Raw genomic sequence first — 12,583 nt, forward strand, 5'->3', positions numbered from 1 at the left:
GTTTGTGAGGGTAATTTTAGAGTCACATACAGGAGCATCTCAATAAATTAGAATGTTGTGGAAAAGTATATTTATTTCAGTAATTCAACACAAATTGTGAAACATATGTATTAAATAAATTTAATGCACACAGACTGAATTAGTTTAAGTATTTGGTTCTTTTAATTGTGATGATTTTGGCTCACATTTACCAAAAACCCACCAATTCACAATCTCAAAAAAGAATAAAGTGATATGCCAATCAGCTAATCAAATCAAAACACCTGCAAAGGTTTCCTGAGCCTTCAAAATGGTCTCTCAGTTTGGTTCACTTGGCCATTGGTTCCCAACCTGGGGTCCGCGCCCCCCCGGGGAGACGCGGGAGCGGATATGCTTTGAGGTGAATAAAGATGCATAAAATGTTCTACTAATAATTTTATCTAAAAATATTTTTTCAAAGTTTTAAAAAAATCATATGCTAACAATGCCAATTTCAATTACAATTTCGTTATTTCAAATGTAGGCGCGTTGCGCGTGGCAAGCGCGCTCATAATGTAAGAGACGCCTACGCGACCACAACAGTGCCCAACATCAAATGGCAAACATAATGCAAGCGGAACGAAACTGCTCGTTATTGTGTGGTTGACGAACCGTTTATCAGTTTGGACCAGTGCAGCGCGAGCCGATCGTGATCATGCGACGCTGTTACTACACAGCGCTAATAAAAGATCCAGTTAAGAAAGCATTTAAATTTGCCACAGAAGTAATAACATCGCTGCGAGATCTAGAGAGAAACATTCACATTTCTCCGTTATTAACGGATCAAACAGCGCGTGGAAACCAGGAAGAAACATTGTGCCGTGAATGAACTATCCAGTGTCCAGATCTGCAACATTCACCATGGATTTATTGTAGTAACACTAACTGCAACCATGAAAGTTTGGCAGGAATAGTAGGCTATAATGCCTTCAAGTAACATTACGTAGGTTTTATTTTGACATTATGAATACAATTGCTGCCCTCAAATGTTAATCTGAAATAAAATAAACCTTGGTTTATAACTACTACAATTTCATTTTTTCCAAGAAGCTGTTTTGTTTTATATGCTCATAAGAAGAATCAATTATAGCTCCAGAATTTCTCAAAGTAAAATTATCACACTTTATTATGTTAGTTTTAATATAAAAAAAAGAAATCAAGGAAATTTCTCTGGCATTTCTTTCTTTTTGCTGTATAAAAAAAACGTACCGAACCGTACCGTGACACAAGTGTATTGCATCGAACCGAACCGTGAATTTTGTGAACCGTTACACCCCTATATATATCTATATATATATATATATTAGTGCTGGGAAAAAAATTCATTGCATCCAAAATAAAAGTTTGTGTTTGCATAATATATGTGTGTGAACTGTGTATAATTATTTTGTATATAAGTACACGCATATGCATGTATTTATTTAATTTTTTTTGCATGTATATACATTTATACATAATTTATATTATATATAAATAATTTATATCTAAATAAATAAAAATATTAAATATATACATGCATATGTGTGTATTTATATATACAAAATAATTATACACAGTACACACACATATATTATGCAAAAATAAACTTTTATTTTGGATGCGATTAATTTTTTCCCAGCACTACAATATATTGTAGTGCTGGGAAAAAATTAATCGCATCCAAAATAAAAGTTTGTTTTTGGGGGTCACGGATTGTTAAATATGTACATAGGGGGGGCCCCAAGGAAAAAGGTTGGGAACCACTGCAATAGGCTACTCAATCTTGACTGCTGGTCTGACAGTTGTCCAGAAGACAATCATTGCCACCCTTCACAAGGAGGGTAAGCCACAGACGTTCATTGCCAAAGAAGCTGGCTGTTCACAGAGTACTGTATCCAAGCATGCAAACAGAAAGTTGAGTGGAAGGAAAGGTGTGGAAGAAAAAGATACATAACCAACCTTGAGAACAACAGCCTTATGAGGATTGTCAAGTAAAATCAATTTAAGAATTTGATTGAACTTCAAAAGGAATGGACTGAGGCTGGGGTCAAGGCATCAAGAGCCACCACACACAGACGTGTCAAGGAATTTGCTGAACCACAGACAATGTCAGAGGCAACATACCTGGGCTAAGGAGAAAAAGAACTGGACTGTTGCCCAGTGGTACAAAGTCCTATTTTCAGATGAGAGCAAGTTTTGTATTTCATTTGGAAAACAAGGTCGTAGAGTCTGGAGGAAGAGTGGAGAAGCTCATAGCCCAAGTTGCTTGAAGTTTCCAGAGTCTGTGATGATTTGGGGTGCAATGTCATCTGCTCGTGTTGGTCCATTGTGTTTTTGAAAACCAAAGTCACTGCACCCATTTACCAATACATTTTGGAGTACTTCATGCTTCCTTCTGCTGACCAGCTTTTTGAAGATGCTGATTTCATTTTCCAGCAGGATACTTGGTAGGGTCTCCTTTTGCTTTAATTACTGCCTCAATTCGGCGTGGCATGGAGGTGATCAGTTTGTGCCACTGCTGAGGTGGTATTGAAGCCCAGGTTTCTATGACAGTGCCTTCAGCTCATCTGCATTTTCTGGTCTCTTGTTTCTCATTTTCCTCCTGACAATACCCCATAGATTCTCTCTGGGGTTCAGGTCTGGTGAGTTTGCTGGCCAGTCAAGCACGCTTCTTCTTTTCAAGTTTAATGGTGGTTGGCAAACCAAACTTAAATGGTGCATTCTCGCCACCTACTGGATTGGAGTGTGGATAACATTATGGTAGGAGTGACCTAAATCCTGTTAATTAAATGAGTATCTTTTAAGAAATTAAATACTTCTAAATATATTTTAAATTGCTTTGGGCCATTACCTAATAATGCTTGGATAGAAAAAACTTCAATTTCAATTTCTCTTAATACTTGACATAATTTAAATCTTTCTCTTGCATAAGCCTCACATTTTAATGATACATGTTCTACTGTTTCCATATTTTCCGAACCACTTTTGTCACAATACCCAGTCTTGTGTTTCCCAATCCTGACCATACTTTGATTTAGTAAACAAAGGCCAATGCGCATTCTTGAAATTAACACATCCTTCCTCCTGTTTCCAATGTTTCTTCTTTCTAAACCAACTGTTCCTTGAATGTTGTATAAATGTCGACCCTTATTTCCACTGTCCCACTCCTGCCATTTCTTCCTAATTTCCTTTGCTATTATACTTTTTATCTCAGTCTTACTCAATGCAAATTTAATATCAACTTCTGGAAATTTTATGGCCTGTTTGGCTAAACTATCCACCTCTTCATTTCCTGCCACCCCCATATGAGCTGGTATCCAAAGAAAATGAATACTGATTCCCAACTGTCTGGTTCTAAAAAGACTTTGTAATTTTTCATAAATTAAGTCCTGTCTAGCTGTAGAAATACCACTTGCTATACTTTCAATTGCAGATAAAGAGTCTGTGCATATAACTGATCTGATTGACTGAACTTCTTCAACTTGTACTGCTAATATAATTGCTATTAATTCTGATGTTAATACTGAAAAGTAATCTGATGTTCTTTTCAAAATGTTGACTTTAAATTGAGGTATAAATACTGCTGCAGATGTTGTACTAGAATCTGGATCTTTTGAGCCATCAGTATATATCTGGATGGCACTATAATATACATGATCTATGTAATCTTGTACTGTCACACTATCCATGATATTCTCTTCATTATGTTTTTTTTTGTGTAACTGGATATCAATAGAAGGCATGGGAAAAACTGGCACAATTGGAATTGCTGGCAGAACCACACAGGTGGCAATATTAACACCACTAATCCCCATGTCTCTTGCCTCCTCATTAATAAACCATCCAAAACTTGTTAGTTTTTTTTGGTTATATTCCCAACAATCACTTAAAACATTCTTAACTGGATGATTTTCAGATTGACCTTTTATGTTTGCCCAGTATCTCATTCTTAACTTAATCCTTCTCATTCCTAGTGGCATTTCTCCAGTCTCAACATTAAGTAATGACACTGGTGATGATCTTATTGCTCCACAACATATCCTTAATGCTTGATTCTGAATCGTCTAAATCTTAGCAAGTTGAGTTTTTGAGGCAGAACTATACACCATGCTACCATATCCTATAGTTGCTCCAATTAGTGCCACATAAATACTTTTGAGCGATTGCCGATATGCTCCCCATTTAGCTCCAGCTAGACATCTCATTATATTTATCACTTTTTTACATTTATCTATTATTTTCTGTATATGTACTCTGAAAATTAATTTTGAGTCCATCCATACTACTAAAATCCTAACAACTGATGTCTGCTCCAATGTTTCTCTATACATTTTAATACTTATAGTAGGGTTAGTTTTCTTTTTTGAAAAACAAATTACTTTGTTTTTGCCGTAGAGAGCCTAAAGTCCCATTTATTTGCCCAGTTTTCTATCAAATTGACAGCATTTTGAACCTTTTCCTGTACAAACTTAACATTTCTACCTCTTTTCCATATAGCAGCATCATCAGCATATAAGGATTTCCCTATCCCAGGTTCTATCTCAGAAAAGATGTCATTGATCATTAAGTTAAACAAAATAGGACTGCTGACACTTCCTTGAGGAGTTCCATTCTTGATTCTGAAATCGGAGAATACGCACATCCCACACTGACTTGAATAGTTTTATTTAACAGAAAGTTCATAACCCAGTTATACATTTTACCTTTTATTCCCATCATATCCAGCTTAATTAAAAGTCCCTCCTTCCACAACATATCATATGCCTTTTCAACATCAAGAAAGACACCTACCAAAACTTCATTAATCTGAGCCTTTCTTATGTCAGCTTCCAAACACATCACAGAATCCATAGTGTTTCTCCCTTTTCTAAAGCCACTTTGGTAAGGGGAGAAGATATCCCTCCTCTAGATAACATAAACCAGCCTGCTCATTACCATATGTTCCATAATCTTATATATTTGAGGTTAGAGCTATAGGCCTATAATTAATGGGTTGCGTATGATCTTTTCCTGGTTTTGCTCCTGGGATAATTACTCCATGTTTCCATTCCATTGGAAGCTTTCCTGAATTCCATATGTTATTATAAAGATTTAAAATTAAATTTAATGAAGGATCTGATAAATACTTAAGCCACGTTTCCTGAACAGAAATAATATCTGGGGATACCTCACAATTTGCTATAAAATGTTTAAATTCTTGCCCATTTGCAATTAAACTTCTTGCATTCCACTGCAAGATTACAAAAGCCATTATGAGCCCCCACATGATGTCTGACTCATTTATCATGTCTACTGATATGTTCGTCAATTCCAAATATTTTTCTGAAGCTCTAATGATTATCTTAATCTTTTCAGATCTACTTTCAGTCTGCGCTGAACAATTCACCACTTCTGCCACAAAAGCTATGAATTAAACTTTGTCTTCAATCAATTCATTTATTTTACTTGGTGTTGGCATCTTACTTGGTTGTGGTTGTATCCTCACAGGGGCCTCCTCTACTATACTTACTTGGGGGGTTTGTTTTACTTTAAGTGCTTCAGCATATGATATTCCTTCTTCCATTCTCACGTTTTGAACCTTACTTGCATTTTTCCTTGATACACAACCTCCATAAGCTGCACTGTGCTCGCTGCCCCAAAATTACAGCATTTTGGGGCTTTACCTTGTCCGCATTTACCATACTCATGATCGCCTCTACATACAATAGCCACATGTCCATATTTTTGGCATTTGAAACACCGCCCAGTATGACACATTATCCGCATTATTCTTTTACTTTTATTCCACCTTTATTAGCCTTTGTTGTGGTATTTTAGGCTTTACAAAGACTGAATTGAGATAGCAGCTTGGTGGCTCAGTGTGCATTTAGCCCTTATTTATCAAATGTCTTACTATAAAAATACAACAAAACATTTTCTTACAACCATACGTGAATTATTGTGACAGAAATGCATTATGAAGAATAAATGCACCTGCTATTAGTAGCAGTTTTGTTTTTTGTTTTTATTGAAAGGATCCCCATTAGCTACAGCCGTGCTGCAGCTATTCTTCCTGGGGTCCTGAAAAATATATACATAAACAAAAAGAAAAATATATCATTAAAAATACAACAAATAAATGGAAAAAGTAAATACACATACACATATACACATACATATACACATATATATACACATATCAAAGTACATATGTACCCTCATACGGGCATGAAATATACACACATATAATAACACATTCATACACATACGCCTATATATATATATCTACACATGTTCACACACAAAAATAAATAAATCTAAACAGTCAGATGTATTATTTTCAGTGTTGGGGAGTAACTATAGTTACATGTAACGGCGTTACGTAATTTAATTACAAAATTATTGTAACTGTAATTAGTTACAGTTACTAAGAAAAAATGAGTAATTAAATTACAGTTACTTATGAAATTTTTTACGATTACAAAGGAGATTACATTTGAATATTTACACACATCCACATACAGATTTAACTGATTTCTTTCCCAAATTGCACTCACTATTCTGAGACATAATAATAATTTCCGGGATGCGGAAATACAGTCTGGTTTGTAGAATCCAGTCATAAAAACGGAATGCCTAACGTGGATGGAATATGCCACATTTTGGATGACTTGCACATTCTAAGTGTCTGTGGAAATCAGGCGCGGACTGGACACCGGGAGAACCGGGACAATTCCCGGTTTTGCCCCACTATTTAATATCATTATTGTATAATTGCCTGCCGAATGTACTAAAGCGATCATTTGCGAATCCGCCATTTGATAATTAAATCTCTAATAAGTCATGAAGTGTTAGTCGTGACTTGCGCGCTCTCCGCGCCTCCGCCAAACGGTTTGGATCAGACTCCGAGTAATCAATGCGAGAGAGAGAGACTATGGAAGCGCACAGCTGGAGCAAAGAAGCAGAACTACTGTTCAGGGTTTCAGGTCAGTTTCATCTGTAAAGATTTTTGTCTTTGTTTTTTTATTTATTTAATCAAGCAGCAGCACGTTGCTCATCAGTCATCACTCAAAATACTATATAAAGGACATCATTATTATCTGTTGTAATGTTACAGTAGTAATTTAGCTGAAAAAAAAAGATTTTTTTTATAGGTTTAGGGGGAGCTATGACAGACAACAACATAACCCTTAAGAAAATTAACATTTTAATATTTAACTTTAAATCCAGAGAAAATGGTTACTATTGTTTAACTGTGATAACCAAAAATGTAAAATTATTTTACAAATGTATTTATTTAAAAATAAATACAAATCCATTTGCAAAAAACAAAAAAAAACAAGGTTATTTTACTTTTATATAGGCTAATAAAAGCATGGTAATTTTTTGTAAGGGAAAAACATGACTCGTGTACAGTATTAGGATTTTTCTATAAACATTGTAGTATTGTAGAGTATTGTATTGTAAAGTATAGTTTTGTTCAATCTTGAGTATTAAAGTCATGAGAGAGATGGATAACAGGGCAAAATAAAGAGACTGAAGAGAAAAATGGAAGTGAAGGTGCAGTTCAGGAGAGAACTTTTTATTATTTTGCATGTCCCCAAATTAAAGATTTAAACCTTTTTTATGTCAGGTCCATACAAAAAATTGTTTTGTTCATGAATTTGTTTGTATGAGTTTGAATTTTCCAGTCTGAATTTTTTTTCCCAGTCCGCCCCTCCTGTAAATTAATGGCAAAGACATGGTTTCATTTACTACACAGAGGCCTACTGAAGCTCGCAGTGTTTTCAACCTCTGCTGCCTCAATATAGGAGTACACGAGCACATAAACATAATTTCTAGAACTGCTCTGTGTCACTTCATGTGGATTTTACTTATTTTGAGAAAACTATCATATACAAAGAGACAGCAGTTAAAAAAAACACCAATGTTTCAGGAGTTTAGTACACAGAATACGTCACATGCTTATTAGATAACTGTATTTAAGTTCATGTATATGCTTTTATTTATTATTCTTTAATTTTCACAAATTTAGAACATAACAGTGTTTTTTACGGCATTTGTTCTTGCTATGGGTAAGGTGAAGTTGCCTTTAGTTGCATGTCTGGTGCTATACTGATGATTGTCTACACTAAAAGAAAGATACTTAAACAAAACAGAAGGCAACTTTGAAATGGAAATGTTTCTTATGAAAATTAACAGTGAATACAACAGTCTATCTTCGACCAACAACCAGTTAAGATTTTTGTGCATTAATATAATATTTTTCCTATAGCTGCACCTAAGTGCTACACGAGCACCTCTATTCTGTATAAGTTGTAATTTATTCATATACTCACCAGTGGCATTTGACCAAACAGCTGGGCAATAGTCGAGGTACGTCAATATTAGTGCTTTCATCGCATAATTCATAATATTTGAAGTTAAACAATGTGCATGTCTTCTCATAATAGATATACCTCTTCCCATTTTTGCAATAATATTATTAATATGTTCTTTCCATGATAATCTAGAGTCAACTGTTACACCCAGCAGTTTGGACTCATGCACCTGTTTAATAATTGCGTTATTAATTTTAATATTAATTACAGGATTTTGATTGTTATAATTTGAACCTAAAATCATGCAGTTAGTTTTTACTGCGTTTATTGCCAGTTTATTTAATTTGATCCAATCTACTACATATTGTAATTCTATATTTTAAACAGTTTCTAGTTCCATTTGTGTACTTGCTGATGCATATATAGTTGAATCATCAGCGTACATGACAATGTTAGCCTTATGTAAAGTGTACGGTAAATCATTAGTAAAAATATTAAATAATAATGGACCCAGACAACTGCCTTGGGGTACGCCACATGTGATATTTCTGATACCTGAGAGACTGCCATTAAAAAACACTGTGTTCTGTTTGACAAATAACTGTACATCCATGTGATTGCTGACTGCTCAAAACCATAACAAGATAATTTTGTTAATAACAGTTCGTGATCTATGATGTCAAAGGCAGCAGAAAAATCTAAAAATACAGCACCAATAATATTTCTCTTTTCAGTCTCTCTAAGCCAATCATCAGACATGTGAGTCAGTGCAGTGGCAGTGGAGTGACTTTTTCTGTATGCATGCTGAAAATCTGTTAATAAATCATTTGTATAAAAATAGTTGTTAATTTGATCATATACTATAGATTCCATTATTTTAGATAATACAGGTAATATACTTATCGGGAACCTGAGAAAGGCAATTTCTTATCTTTGGGCAGAGGAACTATTTTAGCCTGCTTCCATGCATGTGGGCTGGTACAGCAGATAAAACCGAGGTTAATGATGTGGGTTAGAACGGGGTAATAGAGTCAGCAGCTAGTTTAAGAAGCCTGCTGTCAAGACCATCGACACCCGGTGGTTTGTTTTTACAGGCTTTTAAAAGATTCTTTACTTAATCTATATTTACACTTTCTAATTTAAACCTTAAGTTTTTATTTTTCATCAGTTGATTTCTTATTAATAGGTGAGATATATCATTACTTAGATTAGGCATATTTTCTCTTAGTTTATCTAATTTTCTTATAAAATAATCATTAAGATAATTTGCAATATCTATTGGCTTAGTTATAAATTTATCCCGTTTCCAAAAAAAGACGGAATTATTTTATTTTTCTTACCAGTCAATTGATTTAAAACATTCCATAACTTCCTACTATCACTACCTATATTTTTAACATGATTATCAAAATAGATTTTCTTCTTCTTTTTATTAAGTTTATTAACAGAATTTCTCATTTTACAATATAAGTCCCAATCACATTTATTTCCTGTAGTAACTGCTGTTCTTTTCATTTGACCTCTTATTTTCATAGCATTTTTCAGTTCATCATCCAACCAAGGTGTGACGTTATTCCTGACATTAAACGTCTTTAAAGGCGCATGTTTCTCAATCAATGACAAGAATAGATTGTTAAATTTAAAGAGAGCAATTTCTGGATTACTAGCTGCCAACACATCAGACCAGCATATAGCTTGAACATCTTCAATAAACTTGTCATTTTTAAACAATTTATAAGATCTTTTAAATAAGACTGCAGTTCCAGATCCACTCAGCTTGGTTGTTAACACAGAAATTATCAGATTATGATCACTGCTACCAATGGGAATAGACAATACCTTTTTACACAATTCAGGTCGGTTTGTGAAAATATGATCTATACAGGTAGATGTTCTGGAGCCGTTGCTCTTAAAACATGTTCTTGTAGGCTTATTTATAAGTTGAGTACGTCCACATGCATTTGCAGTAGTTAACAGTTTCTTTTTTCAAATAGCAATCTTTAGAAAACCAGTCAATGTTTAAGTCACCCATGAAATATATGTCCTGACTTACATTAGTATTTATATCCAACATTTTACAGATAGTATCAAGATATTCACAATTGGCACTTGGTGACCGGTAACAGCAACACAGAAGTATCGACTTTCGGTGAGGTAGATGCATTTGCAACCATAATATTTCGATGTTAAAACTCATTAAATCAGTTCTTATTTTTACTGGCAAATGATTCTGAATAAAAAAAGCTACTCCACCACCAAAACCATTTCTGTATATGTTGTAACCTTCAATAAACAGTTCTGTGTCATCAAGTAAGAGGAAGGAAGAGTCCAAGTGAGTCTCTGAGATAGCAAGAATGTGTATTTTATACTCATTTAACAGTTCAGCAACTTCATTGATTTTATTCCTGAGACTGTTTATATTAATATGTGTTAGTCTTAAGCCTTTTCTTGGTAGTGAGTACATGAATTTTATGTGCTGTCATACCTTCAGAGTTGCGCAGAGATTACTCAGGGGTGCTAGTGCGAGAATGGATGGTGAGTTTATCGTATCTGAGGTAGGCAATGTCTCCTTTGTCACGTGCTTCTTTCAACTTTGGCATCAATTGATTTCTTTTTAACCGCACAGCATCAGTGTAATCGTCATTATTGAAAATTTTTGTGCCCTTGAGATTCTTTGCTCTTTGCATAACAGCAGCTTTGTCCTTGAAGTTGAGAAATTTAACAACAATGGATCTTGGTCTATATCTAGTAGCTTCAGGTTTTCCTATTTGGTGTGCACGCTCCATCTCCAAATCTCTTTGTAGTTGTAGTTTTTGCCTAAACATTTCCTTCACTTTTTCTACAGAGTCTGCCCAAGAATCTCCAGTGGATTCAGGAACTCCATCAATCACAATATTATTTCTCCTTGATTGACTTGATTGACAGACACACTCTTGCAGTTTAAATCTAGATTAAAGACCCATCTCTTTAACCTGGCATACACATACCATACTAATATGCTTTTATTATCCAAATCCGTTAAAGGATTTTTAGGCTGCATTAATTAGGTAAACCGGAACCGGAAACACTTCCCATAACAACCTATGTACTTGCTACATCATTAGAAGAATGGCATCTACGCTAATATTTGTCTGTTTCTCTCTTGTTCCGAGGTCACCGTGGCCACCAGATCCAGTCTGTGTCCAGATCAGAGGGTCACTGCAGTCACCCGGATCCAGTACGTATCCAGACCAGATGCTGGATCAGCACCTAGAAAGGACCTCTACATCCCTGAAAGACAGCGGAGACCAGGACAACTAGAGCCCCAGATACAGATCCCCTGTAAAGACCTTGTCTCAGAGGAGCACCAGGACAAGACCACAGGAAACAGATGATTCTTCTGCACAATCTGACTTTGCTGCAGCCTGGAATTGAACTACTGGTTTCGTCTGGTCAGAGGAGAACTGGCCCCCCAACTGAGCCTGGTTTCTCCCAAGGTTTTTTTCTCCATTCTGTCACAGATGGAGTTTCGGTTCCTTGCCGCTGTCGCCTCTGGCTTGCTTAGTTGGGGACACTTCATCTACAGCGATATTGTTGACTTGATTGCAAATAAATGCACAGACACTATTTAACTGAACAGAGATGACATAACTGAATCCAATGATGAACTGCCTTTAACTTTCATTTTTGCATTATTGACACTGTTTTCCTAATGAATGTTGTTCAGTTGCTTTGACGCAATGTATTTTGTTTAAAGCGCTATATAAATAAAGGTGACATTGACTTTCAAGATATTCTTGTTTGTCACACATAACTTGCAGACTCTCTTACGTTGCTGCACAAGTTTGCATTTCAGATGTACATTTTCAAATATTTTTATAAAAACGCCCCAGATCTCAAAAAAATCTCATACCAAGCTTTACTATCGTAATCGCGGGTTTAGTATTCGCATATTTCATGTGTACAGAGGTGTATCAGTGTTGTTTTGGTCAGATAACTACCAGGAAGTGTACACAAACCATGTGACACGATGTGGGGGTGTCCGGTTATGTATGGGGTTAGAATTGTTGCTTTATTCCAAATAAATAGATTATGATCCACAAATAAATGTAACAAGATTCACAAAAATATATCAAATTCACAAATAAATGTACAGAGTTTAAAAAAAATATATAAAACTCACAAATAAATAAAATCAGATTTGCAAATAAAAATATATATATTTACAAATGTGTTTAATGTCACAAACACAACTCTACCTGGTATTTATTTGTGAACCGCTGTCTGTGCATTTGTAAATCACTGCA

This window comes from Carassius carassius, chromosome 1 (genome assembly GCF_963082965.1).
Source record: "Carassius carassius chromosome 1, fCarCar2.1, whole genome shotgun sequence".
Classification (NCBI taxonomy): Eukaryota; Metazoa; Chordata; class Actinopteri; order Cypriniformes; family Cyprinidae; genus Carassius; species Carassius carassius.